At 44.9% G+C, this 17,922-nt stretch overlaps 2 protein-coding genes across 4 annotated transcripts in view; both read right to left on the bottom strand.

Annotated features, from left to right (window-relative positions):
* The window catches only part of MAP2K5 (mitogen-activated protein kinase kinase 5), a 933,658-nt gene that overhangs the window by 258,226 nt on the left and 657,510 nt on the right, over positions 1–17,922 (bottom strand). The gene's annotated exons all lie outside the window — the stretch shown is intronic.
* The window catches only part of GLCE (glucuronic acid epimerase), a 63,980-nt gene that overhangs the window by 35,472 nt on the left and 10,586 nt on the right, over positions 1–17,922 (bottom strand). For 2 of the 3 annotated variants that reach the window (XM_083586593.1, XM_083586594.1), the window contains exon 2: positions 8,171–8,245. The exons of the other annotated variant lie outside the window; for it this stretch is intronic. The gene's annotated coding sequence lies outside the window, so the exon portion shown is untranslated. The remainder of the gene's footprint in view (positions 1–8,170; positions 8,246–17,922) is intronic. 3 annotated transcript variants of the gene reach the window in all.

Raw genomic sequence — 17,922 nt, 5'->3', positions numbered from 1 at the left:
ATCCAGGGGATGAAGTCACTCCCCTACGAACAAAGGTTACAGCGATTGGGACTTGTTAGTTTGAGAAGAGGAGACATGGCAGAAGTTTGTAAAATTATGCACAACATGGAGAAAGTGGATGGGTTCCCCCGCCCCCAAATAACACCAGAACTCAGAGACATCCAGTGAAGCTGAAGATTCAGAAAGGATAAAAGAAAGGACTTCATCATGCAACTCACAGTTAAACTATGGAACTCACTCCTGCAGGAGGCAGAAATGGCCACCAATTTGGATGGCTTTAAAAGAGGATTGGGCAAATTCCCAGAGGAGACGGCTATCAAAGACTGCTGCTAGCCACAATGGCTATGCTCTGCCTCCATAGTTGGAGACAGCAATGCTTCTGAATACTAATTGCTGGAAACCACAGGAGAGGAGACGGCCCTTGCACTCAGGTCCTGCTTGTGGGTTTCCCATTAGGGCATCTGGTTGGCCTCTGAGAACAGGATGCTGGACTAGATGGGCCATTAGTCTGTTCTAGCAGCCAACCTCACCTTACGTTCCTAAGAGAGAGAGAAGCCAGCTCCTGTCTACCAAACAGAACGTCGGCAGTTCCAGTATAGTTGTTTCTTCTTCTTCTTCTTCTTCTTCTTCTTCTTCTTCTTCTTCTTCTTCTTCTTCTTCTTCTTCTTTTTCTTTTTCTTCTTCTTCTTCTTCTTCTTCTTCTTCTTCTTCTGCTGCTGCTGCTGCTGCTGCTGCTGCTGCTGCTGCTGCTGCTGCTATGAGATTGTTCGATGGCATCTGATATGTTTTTAACTATGGTTATTTGTGCAGCTGTTTTATTTTAATTTTAAAAAGTATTTTTAGGCCATCTGTGATTCTATCCCAGAAAGGGTGTGGTACAAATAAATATGCTATGCATGTACAAATAACTGAAATGCTGAACACCACTACCTGCTTGCACTTGGGAGTCAATGGCAACTCCTATGGAAGATGCAGGATTTGGCTTGAGCTTTGCTTGGTCCAGCAAAACAAACTAGGTTTTCCAAAACGGGGCAGATAAGTTTCAGGTCCTCAGGGAAGTGTGAATAAATATGCTGGCCTGGATGACCTTTCCAAGAGAGAAAAATGCTGATTGTAAAAGAAAAAAAAAAAAAAGAAAAAAGAACTGTATAGGGAGAGTTGCTGACAACTCAGAAAGCATAAATACATAAATATTTTCATTTCATAATGGGGGGGAACCATAATGGGGGGGGAACCACTTTGAAGAGCCAGCCTTGAAATGATATTGGGGTTGGGGAGTTAATATTAGCAGAGTTGCTTTCAAAATGTGTCCTGCCTTCCGACAAGCGACAACGAACCTGCAAAAGGCTGCTATGCAGAAAGTTAATAATAGCCTCCAGTCAAGGGAGCTCTTCATCAGTTGGTTCTCCCTCCCTTCTCTCCCCTTGGTTTTAGGAACCATCACCGCCATAGCTATGTGTGGGCGAGCCTTTGGTCTTTCAATATAGGACCACCATCATAGCAAATGTTTGGTCTTTCCTAATAGGATCAGCTATATTTGGTTTCCTTTGAAATTATACAGCATTACAACAGGACCTCCATTCTTATAAGCGCCTGAACTGTTAGGTGCCCCCATTATCTAGGCTGATAATGCACAGGACTTCGGTCCTCACACCAGTCTCTGACTAATGGCAAGAGCTTCCATTCATCTCAGAGAAGCAGCGCTGCCTTACATTACCAAGACAGGATTCCCCACCCCAATTCAAATACTGCTCTTTTCAGGGTCTTTGTGCTAAGAATCTCTCTCATTCCAGAAATATAGCGGCGTGGCAGTTTCCAGAAGAACTGCAGGAGGAGCGTCAGCCTGGACGCTGCCCCTACAAATCCAGACAGGCTCCCACCTTCCCAGGGAAACTGCTGAGCCAAAGCCATGAGGCAAGACAACGAGTTAGTCTCTGTGGAAATTTCCAGGCACACATGTTGGAACAGTCTTGCTTAGACTTGTTTTTTTATGCCGAAGGAAAGAAAATGAGCGATGTGTTCTAAGCCGTTTGCAAAGAGTCAATCTGCAAGCCTGGAGAAGAAGCAACAGTTTTTTAAGAGTGTGGCAGGGAGAGAAGCAGGAATTCCACAATGTAGGAAGAGGAAAGTGAGAAGAAGAGTGAGGGTTGCTGGAAATGGAAGCTGAGCTCACAGATACGAGCCTCATCTTTGCAATTCTCTGGACTATATTATGCTGAGAGCTGTAAGCACGACACCATTCCCCCTTCCCAGGATTACAGTTCTCAAGAGTTTTCTGGGGAAGAGGACTGATTGTTAAACCACTCTGGGAATTGACACTCTTGTGAGGGGAACAGGGGCTTCACAGCACCTCTCAGCATCTTTAGCAAACTACAGTTCCCAGGATTCTATATAGGGGGAAACCATGGCTGTTTAGAGTGGTATGATACTGGTTTAAATTTATAGGGTAGGTGGGGCTGACAACTGCCAATTGCTTTTGCTTCATACAACACACTTCCTCTTGGCACACAGCTAACTCCTTGGCCTGTGCTTGTTCAGACATCGCCGGTACTGTTTCACCTGCACCTATCTAGTCTCCCCCTCTGCACCTGGCTGCAGCTCAGTGGCAGAGGTTCAATCTCCAGCATCAACAGGTAGGGGTAAGAATGCTTCCTGCCCGAAATCTTGAAAAGCCACTGTCATTTAGTGGTTCCCAAACTGTTAATAGCAACCCTGTCACCCTTGGTTCCATAAACAGCTCCTGCCCTTCTCTATAAAAACATCATTCATAATAGTGTTTGGCACAACCCATTAAGAAGATAATAACACAATACCATTCAGAACAATAGCAATTAATTGCACATTTATTTAAAATCCAGTTGAAAGTATTTGGCTTACTTAATTCAACAAAACTGATGAACTTGATCAATTGATACCAGCATTTCCAAGTCTGATAGTTATTTAGCAAGAATCTTAGATACCACATTTAGGAACTACTTCAGTAAATTCTTAATGTCCAAGGTTGGCTTGCTGAAGTGATAAAGGTTTCCCTACGTCTGGTTTAAAGTAACTTAGCAGGAGTCTTAAATCACCATGTTTAGTAATTGGCAGCTGATTTCTTTGCTTGAAGAGAAGTCGGATGACCACACAAAAACCACATTTCATCAAATATGATGTTGGAAATGCAACAAGGAGCTTCTTAACCACCGACCATAGTGCAGGATAGCATTCAGAAATTCCCCTTCTGCAACCAAAACTCTTAAACCTTGGCTTCAGCTCAATGTCATTTTGTAGCTCAATTAGTTCTTTCTCCACTACTACCCTATCTTGTGACCTCGCTGTGAGTTGCAACAAACTCAGAATTGTGAATGGAAACAAATGTGACCAAAGGAAATACTGTAGCTTGGATATTGCCAACAGAACTAAAACTTTAAATATGAAGCAAGGGAGGTGTTTCGCTCTAGGCTCTGGCTTGGTCAATTGTAAAAAAGTGAACAATGCACTCAGAGGGTCACACCTTCAGAGCCCCCCCCGTTACCCGCTTGCTTTTTCATGCCTCTCTGGGTGATCCCTGTGGGTCAGTACTGCTCACATGGGAACCATGGGTATAAGACAAATCTGATGAATCACTGGCATGACTTGGAATAAGGCAGCTTCCTATATTCCTATCTTTGCGAAATCCTTCCCTTTTAAGGAGGGTTGTGCCGGACTCCCAGTCCAGAGTGCCAGTGTGGTGTAGTGGTTAAGAGGGGTGGACTGGTAATCTGGTGAACCGGGTTCGCGTCTCCGCTCCTCCACATGCAGCTGCTGGGTGACCTTTGGCTAGTCACACTTCTTTGAAGTCTCTCAGCCCCACTCACCTCACAGAGTGTTTGTTGTGGGGAGGATGGGAAAGGAGGATGTTAGCCGCTTTGAGACACCTTTGGGTAGTGATAAAGCGGGATATCAAATCCAAACTCCTCCTCCTCCTCCTCTTCTTCTTCTTCTTCTTCCACCCCTTGGCCACCCGACTCAAAGCACAGCTTTCCCCAGTGAAACAGCCTCCCTATCCAGGCCAACTCCCCAGTTACCAGTCTGCTCGGCACTTGTGACAGGTGAGCGAGCTTATTTAGAAACTGATGCCACCAATGCTAATAGATTCTTCCAATAAATCTATTTTTAATTGGGACACCAAGATTGGAATCTCAGAACTCCAAAATGGGATCAAACAGGTCAAGCACCAACCCGGCCGCCCCACCCACAGGATGTTCCGGGCTTTGGAGCCAATTGGAAGGGATTTAGACATCCCTTGCACACAAGCCTAAGCAAAGCATGGATTTCACAGTGCACGGGAAAGTGTGGATTAACCACTGAAATGTAACTAGAACTAAAAACATCCAGTGAAGATTCTTCACCACGCATTTGGGGGCAGAAGAAACGTCATTTGATAACCTTCCCTCCAGTGCCAATTCTAATGACAAGCTGCAAGCTGGCACATCAACTGCTGGTTTCCTAAGCCCCATTTGACACAGAAGCCTGTGAATGGCACCCCACGCCATGAGAAGCCTCTGGCTGACTGCAGCAGCTGCAACATGAAGGCACCCAAGAGGCAAGGAGACCCATTTCCGAGCACTTGGACGCAACATCAAGGATGGAGGGCGTGGTACTCTGAAAACACAGGATCATATAGGGTCATCTAGTCCAACCCCTTACAAAGCAGGAATCTCAACTAAAGCACCCAGGACAGGTGGCCATCCAGCCATTGCATAAAAAAATCCAGTGAAGGAGAGTCCACTACCTCCCAAGGGAGCCTGTTCCACTGTCAAACAGCTCTTACTGTCCTGATGTTTCGTTGAAATCTTGGAAGCCAGTGGTTTGAGTCCTACCCTCCAGAGTAGGAGAAAACAAGCTGGTTCCCTCTTCCACGTGAAAGCCCTTGATATACAGTGGTACCTCGGGTTACGTACGCTTCAGGTTACAGACGCTTCAGGTTACAGACTCCGCTAACCCAGAAATAGTGCTTCAGGTTACGAACTTTGCTTCAGGATGAGAACAGAAATCGTGCTCTGCGGCGCGGCGGCAGCAGGAGGCCCCATTAGCTAAAGTAGTGCTTCAGGTTAAGAACAGTTTCAGGTTAAGAACGGACCTCCAGAAAGAATTAAGTACTTAACCCGAGGTACCACTGTATTTGAAAATGGGTATCCTATCTCCTCTCAGTCTCCTCTTCTCCAGGCTAAACATACTCAGCTCCTTCGACCGTTCCTCATAAGGCTTGGTTTCCAGACCTGTCATCTTCTTCCCTCATTTCCAGCTTGTCAATATCCTTCTTAAACTGTGGCATCCAGAACCGGACACAGTATTCCAGGTGTGGTCTGACCAAGGCCGCATTGATGGGGACAGTGCTGATCCCCCCCCATCCATCGAGCACTTGTACCATCACATAAGACTAGGGACAGCCTGGGGTGCCTTCACAGTGCAGGAAAAATGCCCCGCCAGCCCCCTCACCCTGTAGATCCGGGCTCCCTCCCTGCTGCCAGCCCTGTAACTACAATTGCACCCTTGCCCACAACTGTGCTCACGCTGCTGCCATGCCAGCGGTGAGGGCTCAGCAGCAGCAGTGAGGGCAAGGGATCTGCGGCACAGATAAAGTCCTGGCAGAGCTGGCAACGGCACAACAGCAGGGATGGGATCTTCCCCCCTAGGCAAATTTATTCACCTCGCCTCACTGAAGCACTGGCCTTGCCTAAGACGAGGCTAAAAGAGGCACGTCTGGTCCAGCATCCTGTTCTCACAGTGGCCACCCAGATGCCTTTGGAAAGCCATGAGTCAAACAGCACTCTGTCCACCTGCAGTTCCCAGGAAGTGGTATTCAGAGGCACAAGCCCTCTGATCATAGATGCAGAGCATTGTGGCTAGTAGTCATGGATAGCCTTCTCTTCCCATGAATCTCTCCAATCCTCTTTTAAAGCCATCCAAGTTGTCTGCTCAAAGCTTTCAAGAACAACGCCCAAGCTATCCTTTTGCTTGTGGCAAAAATATTAGGCATGCAGATATATCACACACACACACATATATAGCACATATTTATACCCTTTTCAGTTCAAGTCAACAACCCCTTCTTCCCTGCTGATGCATGCTGGGCACAGATATTTTTAACTAGCCCGTGTTCTCGTCCTTCACCATATTAACAAATTCAGTGTCACTTAAGATGTATTAAATTCTGCAATATAGCAAGCAGTCTGATGCTTTGGGGTGGGGGTTAAATGAATAATTCATGAAGGCAAGAACAGTTTACACAAAGCATTGCGATTTTGCAATCATCCCTCCCCTCCCCTCTCTCTTTCCCCCACCCTCAAAGAAGCCCCGCAAGACTACACTTAAGGCAATCAAGTCTCTGATATGGTCCTTGTGACAGCAAAATGATTTTCAGCAAGCAACACGTTCATCATAATGTTGAGCATATCCATCAGGCTTTTTTATTTAAAAAAAGCATGCCCAGGACAGGGGTCTATGAATAAGGCTGCTTTCCCTCAGTGGGATTCAATCCAATCCGCTTCTAAATATGTATAATGCCATAACATTAAAGCTCTGTAGATTGCCATCAGTCCTCCTGCAGTTTAATTTCATCAACCTTCGAAATTCAGATCAGCAAGCACTTTCATCCACAAAAGACACCTCAGAATTGAGGCTCCATAAGCAGGCTGCAAAATGCACTTATAGGATGCATTTTAAACCTACAGCAGAAGGGAGCGGGGAGCTTGTCTGCAGATTAAATACACATACTGGAACTTCGTTTGTTGCAGGTTAATATGAAGCCCATGATCAGCTGATGTTTTGGAACTATGCTAAGTCTGAACCCAAACAGATTCTTCCGCAAAGAACATAGCAAGGACCTGATGAAAAATTCCAAAATACTGGCTGAATTGTTCAGGTATGGAATGCAGGGGAACACCACAATTCTAATTCTAACAACGATTTGCTGTTTTTCCAGGGAAAAACTTCATTACCTTCCTTTTTTAGCCAAGCAGTCAAGATGAACAAAAGTATCACACTTTTCTCCTTTTGAAAATAAGGAATTTGGAACATTTAAAAACACAAGTTATCTGGCAATGCTATACAGCTTCACGGGGCACAGAAAGTGTGTAGATTCTGCCCACGCAAGGTCACTATTTAAAATGCCCTGTTAAAAAATGATAAGATCCCATTTTGAAAAGAAAAATAAACACATGGGAGATTTTAAACAGAAAATGACAAGGCTATCATATGGGACATTAGATTAAAGAGTTTCTTTGTCAGTCTTAATTCCTGCTTCCAACCCCATCCTCCTATTAAGCTATAAACATGGAAGGGAATTGAACTGACATCTGAAACCACACTGCCTAGGTTCAGTGCTTTAATTTCGCTTCCTAGACTCTTGTGGGGAAGGTTCCTCCGCACCATTATAAGCAGTTCTCTCAAGTTAAGCTCTGTGGTTAAAAAACTGCCAAAGACGATTAATTCTCTAGAAATGGTAATCACAGCTCATACGCTTTCAAGAATCTTCATGCTGTGTTATGTTTAATTTTGTTTAAATTTGGTGGTCTTTTAATAAGCATGGCCCTTCGAAATTTTCAACTTTTAAAAGGGAACATTACCTTGCAATCCCATTGCTAGCCTTGCAGCAATTAAATTGAGATTTTGGGCAGTTAACACTTCCGAACCTGAACAAGTAGATTCACGTTTGGTTCAGGAAGGCTCTCAGGTCGCAAGAGGGAAATCAGTAATTGCATGTTGCAGCATACCTGTAATTGCTGCTTACCTGCCTAGACCGTCAATTTCACCAGTCAGCACGTGTTAAAAGGGGGGGTCGTTTTGCAAACCGTGCTTCTCTCCCACCCTCCCTGCTGCAAATCTGCTTACCGAACAAACAAGGCGATTCTGAATTATATGCACAACAGACCCCCAACTCAACAGTATCACCACACTACTATAACTCCTTGTGGATTATCAGCCTGCCCTTCCTTCCACCACAAGCTCCTTCTCCACATGACCTAAGCAGCTGGAAAGTTTTATTAACACGGAATGAACATTAACTGTTTAAATGCCAAGCAGCAGGAGGGGCCATCCTATGTGATTTCAGAGCATCTCCAGTCCAGTCTGGCGGGGGCAGGGGGAGGGAGTTCAGACAAAAAACCGAGACGGCCAGAGGATGATTTGATTAAGACCATCTTACCTTAAGTCAAAAGGAGGCCTCTAAACACTAATGCATCTCTGAATCCAAGCTTTTAAGAAGGTTTCCAGTAACCATCTGGGGAATAAAAATAAATATAGTTAAGATCCCCCGAATATGTGTTTTGCTGTCTGCAACTCCTCCTCCTCGGCAGCAGCAGCGGCTCCCTTCTGCTCTCAAAGGCAGCCCCGCTGATATGTTTCAAGGCTTGACACGGGGAACTCAAAAAGGGATCAAGCGCATAAATGTCATTTCCTCAAGGCAGCTGCTTCAGCTGCAAAGGAGTTTAATCTGCTTGGCCTGCCGCAATCCTACCTAATTGAAGATTTAATCCCCGCAGCTGCCCGGTGGTGTCATAAAAGGCAGGGCTTTCATTAAACGTTTTGGGAGACACTGGATTCAAATCGCCCAACCATATTTAAAGGATTCTTGCTTTAAATAAACAGTTACAGAGTTAAACTCAAAAGTCTATATTTTTTATTTTTTATAAAAGGGTGGGTGGTGGGGAAGAGAGATTTAAAAACCTAAGAAAAAAATAACGCAAGCCTGTCGGGCCAAGCTCTCTGCTCTTGGAACAAGTTATCCTCTTCTCTTCTACTTCTGAGCAAAGGAACAGATGGAGCCTGAAAAAGTTTGGTTTGCAGATCCCAAGTAAAGGAGAGGTCCTTCCTCTGCCCCTGCAATGGCCAAGATTTTCCATCATCTGCATATTTCTCAAGGCACAAGGGCAAAAAACTGAAGAGGGGTGTGCAAAGCAGAGAGGAAAAATTATGTGTCACAAAGTGGACTGCAAAAAGAGAATTCCATGCTCCAGTGTTGAAACGACAGAAAAATGAAGGCAGACCAATGATCTAAAGTAGCACAGAACTGGAAAACAAACTTTCAGTAACGTCATTTTGTACTTATTAACCTCATTCCAAAAACCTGGATGGGTGTGTGCACATTTTTCACAAAACCTCTTTTTTTAAAGTCTTTTTTCACCATCTTGCCCCACTCAAGGCGGCAAAATTGCTGCCATTTTCCAATATGCAAAATGCATTCTTCTCATCTTGTTGAAACATCCCTAAGGTAGTAATAGACACACACACACACACAAAAAAGTGTAACACCCATTAAAAATTATGCCCAATATAGTCAAAGTTTATGTGCCATTTCTCCGCTTTAACCCTTTTTGCTAGAGGCTCAATTTAATAAACAAAGGCAGCTTTAATAATTCAGATCTCACTTTGCAAAAAGATGCAAGGGGGCTGTCAGGATCTTCCTGCAACACAGTACATTTCTCCAGCCTCTCTGAGGCTTTGCATATATTTAAGTCTGTGTGTCTTGCTTTTGGAATGCTGATAACTTCAGTGTTCTTTTCTGCTCTTTAAATGATTAAACGTAACCACGCAGGCATCTTTATTAGTGCATCAGGCACCATTAAAGTGTTAAGGTTCTCTTCCAGGGCTGGAGAAAAGAAAAAGCTACAGCCATTAAAATAAAAATAAAAAAAATCCTCACAACCAAGTGTTTGGTGGTTTGTTTTTTGTATATTTTTTTACAGCATTTCTTATATAATTTGGAGCAAAGAAACAGACCAAGGAAAAAGAGGCTTCAGCTGCTGTAAACACTGATATGTGGGTTTCTAATGATTACAGCCCAGCAGTATAAAATCTTCCCCAAAGACACACAATTGTGATTGATGTTTTTTTTTAAAGAGTCCTCTTTCCATTGCCTAAGAAAGCATTCCCCCAACATGCTCCCATTCTTTCAACCATCTTTAGCTTTCAGTGAAAAATTCAGCACTAGAGAAGTACATCATCAATTGCTAACCATCCCAAAAAAAGACACCTTAAGCCAAGATTACCTGAATTCCATAGCTAATCTGTGACCGTCCAGATAGTGATGGACTCCAACTTCCAGCATTGCTGACCACTAGTCTGGTTGGCCGGGAATGGTAGGAGTCTAAAAACCTCTGGAGGGCCACAGATATTCCCCACCTGAAGGCTCCCCCCTCCTCTTTCGGTGTGTGGGGGGGAGCTCAGTCCTAGAGTGCCTGCATTGCATGTAAAATGTTCCCTGGCATCTCCAGGTAGGGAAATGTGAGAGAACCTTGTCTGAAACCCTGGAGAGTTGCTGCCAGCCAGAGTTGACAATACTGAGCTAGATGGCTCCAATCAACTAGAATCAAAACCTTAAGGCTCCCTCTGCCTTCAAGCAAACAATGGTTCAGGTGCCCTGGAGTTTCCGTTAATGGCTGGGTGGCAGACTGGGAAAGGGAAGAGGACAATTTCCCCATGTTCGGCTTGATTCTGCCCATTCTATTTCTCCCTGAAAATGAGGGGAAAGGCAGCATTTCGGGTCTAATCCAATTTAGGATTTGCTTTGTCGGAAGATACGCACACACAGACCAGAAGAAACACAATTCACTTTGTGAAGCTCAAGCCATCAGAAGCAAAGAGTGACTAAGTCTGCTGGTCCAGTCCCCAGCGTTTTTCTGTTAGAAGGAAGAAACTTTGCAAGAGAGAGAGGGAAAGCCTTTTATCTACAAGGCAAGGGGCAGGACATGGAAAAACTCTGCCCATAATCTGCCAGGAACATCTCCTGCACACGTCCCGTCCGTTTAAAAGGCCCTGCAAAGGACCCAAGTTCCCAATAAATTGTGCAGCTAAAGATTTAGATCTACTTATCAGATCACAGCTTCGTAGATAAAGCCAGGAGGTTACTGGTTTTAGCTTACTTTGAAATACATTGGTTTTATTTTATTTTATTACATGGGCAACGATATGTTTCTTTTTAACTAGAGAGTTCAGTTTCAAGCAGTCTGTATGGACAGAATCCAATTAAATCTTCTAAGTAGAAGGTAGCTTTCACACCCATGAAAAATATATCAAAGGGAGAAGCAGAGTTCATAATTGCTTGGATATTCATCCAGCAAAGATGGCTTCTCTACCAAGAAGAACATTCATTTTCCTTGATCTTGTAAGCCCTGGTTTCATTTATGCCTCGGCTAGGCTCTTTATATTCTCATGTTAACAATGGGAGACTCGGGGCGAAATCTGAAGATAAATTCCATCTGGATCCCCAGTGCCCAAAGTAGGTAGCTCCTACGCATTGTTGGGAGAGTTAATACGATATGTTTCCACTGTTACAATACTCAGCTCTGGTTGACCAGCTGTAAGGCAGGGGTCAGAAACTCATAAGAGTAGACAAGACTTGTGGAAAGACAAGCTAAGCAGGCTTGGGTGGATTTGGACATAGGATAATAGAATGCTAGAGTTGGAAGGGTCACAAAGGGTCATCTAGACCAACCCCCTGCGATGCAGGAATCACAGACATGTGATAGGAAAAACTACTCCCCAATTTGCTTGCCCAGATTGGTACTAGTCACTGCTTACCCTTGAGCCAGATTGAATCCAGCAAACTTTTATTTATTTTAATATTTTAAAGCCATGCTTTCATATAAAACATCATAAGGCGGCATATAACCTGAAAACACAGTGCTATAATAAGAACATTAAACGTATCAGCTGGTTTTCAAAGAATGTCTTATTTCCGTACATTAATATCTCACCTTTCATCCATCATGGAACCCAATTTGGTACAGAGCAGGGGTGGAGAACCTCTGGACCCCAGTTGCTGCCAGCCAGACTACAACTCCCATCAGGCTTAGCAAGCACAGTTAATGGTCAGGGATGATGGGAGTTGTAGTCCAGCAACATCTGGAGGTCCAAAATGTCCCCAGCACCAGGGTAGAAACCACAATAATTAAAATACATTTTGTCTGAGTGCCTGAAATCAGCTGGAGTTGAAATGGAGGTCGTGCCTGTTACTGGTGTGAATGCCACGTTGCACAAGGCTTTTAAGAGAAGAGTTCACCGCATATATCACACTTAAGCGAGGCATTCCAAGATGTGTTAGAAATGGCTTTAAAAGCTGCACATACATCATTCTCAGAAACAGCTGACACTTTCCAGAAATCCAGCTCCTTTACTTTCTCGGAGGAGACATTCTCCAGCAACCTTCTTTCCCCACAATCCAGAAACGTAGTTTTAAAAACAAATCACGGGTCGGTATTTATTTTAAGTCAGAAACTGAAGTGCCCCAAAGCCTCAACTAGTTTTCCCCACTTGCAACTTCATGCTGCAATTGACTCTCAACTTCGTACAGTCCATGAGATTTCAGAAACTATAAACAAGCTGACTTTTCGAACACTTTAGCTGTTAGTGAAATCATGAATTAATTAGCACCCTTCCAACCGTAAGAACCCAAAAAGCACTTTAAATTTTAATACAGTACAGCAAAATGCAACTGGAGTTGTTTTTCCCCCGCCTGCATTTCCCATCTAACCTAAAACCACTCCATTTGGAAGAGAAATGTCAAAGATCTTTAAAAGGGGGCCCAATCGGGAGGAGGAAGGGATCTTTTGAGAGTCAAAGGAGACATGATAGAAGTGCCCAAAAACAAAAATTCATCTCTCTTTCATAATGCTAAAACTCAGGGCTATCCAATGATGCTGAACGCTCTGCACAGTTAAACTCAGGAACTCTCTCCCAGAGTAGGCAGTCACAGACACCAACCTGGATGACTTTAGAAGGAGAGACAAATTCAGGGTCCAGATGGCTATTAGTGACTACTGGCCACAAAGGCTATGTCCAGCCTTCAAGTTGGAGCCATTATGCCTCTACATGCCAGCTGCCACTGCCCTCTGATCCTTCCTGTAGGTTTCCCATAGTTGGCATTTGGTGGGCAGTGTCAGAAACTCAGACATGGTGCCAAATGGCAGCTTAAATCTAGGTTATGGTTGCCATAATGGAATGTCTATTCGCCAGGGGGCTTGGGCCAGATGATTCCAATGCTACAATTCTATGGTCTCAACTACATTGCTTGACTGTAGCTTGCTCTTACAAGTCCGAGTATGCAAGGAGAAGAAACATATTCAGTGGAAATGGAATTAACTATGGACTAAGGAAGATGTTTTTGAACTGTGGTTGCCAACCTGGTGCCCAGAAATCTCCACGTATTCGCAACTGGACCAGCACCAGAAACAAAATGCGCCCGGCTAATTTCTAACACTGTGGTGGGCTACTGTAAGAACAGGACTGGATGGACTGCTGGTCTGATCCAGAACACTCATCTTATGTTCTTAGCGGAGAGTCATCCCTTAATGGTTGAATCATATCAACCCCAAGGAGTTGTAATTATTGTTCCTCTTGAGCAGGGATCAGCAAACTTTTTCAGCGGGGGGGCCCACTGTCCCTCAGACCTTGTGGGAGGCCGGACTATATTTTGGGGAAGGAATGAACGAATTCCTATGCCCCCAAAATAACCCAGAGATGCATTTTAAATAAAAGCACACATTCTACTCATGTAAAAACACGCTGATTCCCGGACCGTCCGCAGGCCGGATTTAGAAGGCAATTGGGCTGCATCCGGCCCCTGGGCCTTAATTTGCCTACCCATGCTCTTGAACAATTCATGAAATGGCCAATGAGTTTTCAGGGAGCATTAATTCTGCTTGGATTCCAGGCTAAGGCACGAGGAGAAACCTACCAAATTGTTTAAATGACACCCCGCTCCCCTTTTAGCTCTTATAAGAACACAGAAGATGGCTTACAGGAAAGTTTAAATGGATGCAACTAATACCAAGACTCTGAAAAAAGGACAACTAAAAGACCCATTCCTGTGCCCTGGAGCAGTGTTTCCCATTTTACCACTTGAAGTCGAACAAAAAGTGCTGCCACCTACCTACTCCTGCCATTGCTGTGAGCCCTTGCTGCACCCACCACTGGAGAAGCAGCACTGCCATCGGAACACATTTTGGGTAAATTGCACAGATTTGGGGTGACACCTTGCCCCAAATGAACATGAACATGCCCAAAATGGGTGGCACTTCTTCACAATTGGTGGAGGTGGCAGGGCACCCATGGCTGGCCAGGCTCTGCCTATGCCCCCCACTGATCGCCAAAGTAAAACATTACGTGAATAAGGGCCACACACAGCAATGGGGGAGGAAGCAGGTGCTCCAAATTTCCTTGTCCTAATGCTTTTAATAGAACCCAGAAACGAACAGGAAGCCATTGCAAATGACACAGATCTGGAATGCAATGGTCTATGAAGCAACTAGATTTTGCACCAGCTGTAGTTTCTAGTGTGGGTCCAAAATTTGCTTCCCCATTTCTCAGGGCCATTGCACACACACACACACCCTCCCCCCGTTGCCAACCGAAGAGCCATTTAAAAAACAAGCTATCGAAGGGTCCAGCAGAAACCGGTACACTCCACCTGTCCAAGGCTGTCTCAGTCTCAAAATTGGGCCTGAACCCAGATTGGAAAGGCTCCAGAATCGTAACAGGGCAGTATAGCACAGCAGAGTTATCTGGTTGTTCAAGCAATCAACTGAAATACAACCTGCTTTAAATTAGTACGCGTGAGCTAACACTCAGTAATGACGTTAGCCACGAAAATGCATCTAGGCTATTTCTAAGAAGTAAAATGTAGAATCTACCAAGCTCCGTGCCAGCATGCAAGGGCACACAATGGATTATTTAGAATATTTATATCCTGCCATTCCAACAGAAAATTCATCAAAAAAACAAATATAGTAAGAATGCACCATAAAAAGCACTAACAAAAAACCCCCACAACTTCCTTCCTAGGCCTAGAGACTTACTTTTTAAAATGGAAACTCGGGGTCTCAGTTAAGACTTAAAGAATGCACTTTTTTTGCAATTCAAAGTGTAACACAATTAAGAAGAACTGGAGGAGCTAATACCTTCCAAACTTCTTAAAAGCTAGCAGAGGCTAAAAGCCAGCCCATTAATGTCTTCTAGAACAGAGGAGGTGGGGGCGGGGGGAGAGTTTACATCTGCAGCCCAGGAGTATGCATTCAAATAAGCCATAAAGCCCATCTCCATAATTTCCTGCAAAACCCTGTACAAATATTCGTGGCTCAGATCTAATACAACCCAATGCCACCTTTCCAGATGAAAATTCCTCCAAGGCAGCTTACGTATTAAAATAAAGAGGACACCAACAGAGTTAAAGAGGGTGTGTGTTTGTGTGCGCACTCCCAACAAATTCTGTACAACATAGTCGATAAAGGTTCGCGGAAAAAGATCCTCACAGCTGACGAACACTGCCGACTTAAAACCCACCCAAAACAGCTCCCCCCAAAGTTGGAAGACTCGGCACAGATAAAAGGAAGTCCTTCTTCATGCAGCGCATAGCTAAACTATGGAACTCCCTCCCACAGGATGTAGTGATGGCTACCAACCTAAATGGGCTTTTTAAAAGGACTGGACAAATTCATAGAGGAGATGGCTATTGATGGCTACTAGCCATGATGGCTATGCTCTGCCTCCACAGCTGGGAAGCGGTAATGCGTCTAAATACCAGCTGCTGGAAACCACAGGAGGGGAGAGTTTTTCTTGTGTTTGGGTCCTGCTTTCTCATAATGGGCACCTGGTGGGCAACTGTGAGAATGGGATGATGATGATGATGATAATAATAATAATAATAATAATAATAATAATAATAATAAATAATTATTATTTATTTATATTCCACCCACCCCAGCCGAAGCCGGGCTCAGAGCAGCTAACAACAATAAAAGTAACACAACATTCTAAAATCAATTCATTTTAGAATCAATTCAAAATCAAATTCATGGCAACCATTGAGCTAGAGGTCTGTGAGGATTACCAAAGGAGGGGATCAGACTGTGCCTTGGCCAAAGGCCTGGTGGAACAGCTCTGTCTTGCAGGTCCTGCAGAAAGATGTCAGGTTCCGCAGGGCCCTAGTCTCTTGTGACAGAGCGTTCCACCAGATCGGGACCACAGCCGAGAAAGCCCTGGCTCTGGTTGAGGCCAGCCTAACCTCCCTGTGGCCCGGGACCGCCAAGATGTTTTTGTTTGAAGACCGTAAAGTCCTCCGTGGGACATACCAGGAGAGGCGGTCCTGTAGGTACGAGGGTCCTAGGCCGTATAGGGCTTTAAAGGTTAAAACCAGAACCTTAAACCTGATCCTGTACTCCACCGGGAGCCAGTGCAGCTGGTATAGCACCGGGTGAATGTGATCCTGCGGCGAGGACCCCGTAAGGAGTCTCACTGCGGCATTCTGCACCCGCTGGAGTTTCTAGGTCAGTCTCAAGGGCAGGATGGTGGACTAGGTGGCTCATTTTAGATTTGAGCAGAAGAGCACGCTTCTCTCCTGCGGTTTCTAGCAACTGCTATTCAGAAGCATTGCTGCCTCCAACTGTGGAGGCAGAGGATAGCGATTGTCACTAGTAGCCATTGATAGCCCTCTTCCTCCATGAAGCAGATGCCTCAGCCCCCTGGTACAGCAACAAGAACCAAGAGCTCTTGAATAAAATGTAGAACTCTGCACTGAGCCCTGAATATAAGGTTTTGAGCAGACAACCGAAAAGTCTGTTTCCTCCAGAGTCTGGGGAAAGAAAACGAATGGAAACATACCCAATCACTTCCGAGAATTAATCACTTAAGCAGTGCATCCATTAAACAGGAAATGTGTCCAGGTTCACACATGACAGACAGAAGCAGGAGGTGTGGAAGCCAGTCAGATGCCAGGCTGCTGTCTAGTTTAAATACCAAGCCTGACAAGGCATCAGCTGATCTCCAAGCTGAGCAAATCTCATCAACATCTGAAAAAGCGGAGGGCGGGGGGGGGGGAGAGAGAGTCCTGAGCACTCCCAAAATATGAGAGCATCCAACGTTCCTTGTTCTGCTGAGCTGGAACAGATAAAAGGATTTGCTTTGAGAAGCCTAATTCCAGAGTAAAACAGCGAGCTTCGTGGCCTAGAAAACGCTGCATTTTTAATGAGTCCTCTGCCTCAAATGGAGGGGGGGGGGACCACTCCTCTAAACATAGCCCAGAAGGAGGAGGTTTCAGGGCAGGGTGAGAGAATGAAATTGCCTGCTGAAAATTCAGTGAGAAAGACTCCCGAAATTGAGAAAGCCTCCCAAAATCAGAGGCAGAGGGTTGTGGTGGAAGGAGCTGGTAGCTGCCATCCCAGCAGGCTGCCTTCAATAGGAAAAATGGGAAGCAGGGCTGACCTCCATCTGTGCCACTGAAAGGCCTGCTCAATCATGCTGGGCTTCTTGCCGCTGAACTGTTTCCATTCCTGCTGATTATAAGAACCATTTAGCTTTTAAGGACGGATACCAGAATTTGCTTTTCTCCCCCTCTTCCCTCCCTGTCCCTCTTACCTTGTATGCTGTGTCTTTTAGAATGTTAAGCCGGTGCGTAGAGACTGTATTGTTTTCACAAACTATCATACAAGGAGCCACTTTTCTGGCTGAAGAGGCGGCTCTGAATAATAATAATAAATACTGAATTGTTCAAAGGCTTTTGGAGGTTAAGGCTGCAATCCTACACACCAGGTGTGGGGAACCTGTGGTCCTCCAGGTGTTGCTGGACTACAGCTCCCATCATCCCTAGTCATTGGCCATGTTTGCTGTGACTGATGCTGTGCACAGTGGGGACCTGGTTCTGAGTAAACAGGCTTAAGATGGCTCATGATGGATAGCTCAGTCAGAGCATGAGACTCTTAATCTCAGGGTCATGGGTTTGAGCCCCACGTTGGGCAAAAGATTCCTGCACTGCAGGGGGTGGGGCTAGATGACCCTCGTGGTACCTTCCTACTCTACAAGAATGATTCTGTGATTCTAAGACTTAAGTGCCAAGCTTCTCAGTGTTGCCAGTGCTTGCAATCACAACAGGACAATGCTGGAAAGCCAGTGTGGCGTACAGTGGTA

Source organism: Podarcis filfolensis (genome assembly GCF_964270895.1).
Source record: "Podarcis filfolensis genome assembly, chromosome: 14".
NCBI classification, from domain to species: Eukaryota; Metazoa; Chordata; class Lepidosauria; order Squamata; family Lacertidae; genus Podarcis; species Podarcis filfolensis.
Note: the sequence above shows the minus strand (reverse complement) of the source record. Positions and strands in the feature narration are given on the sequence as shown.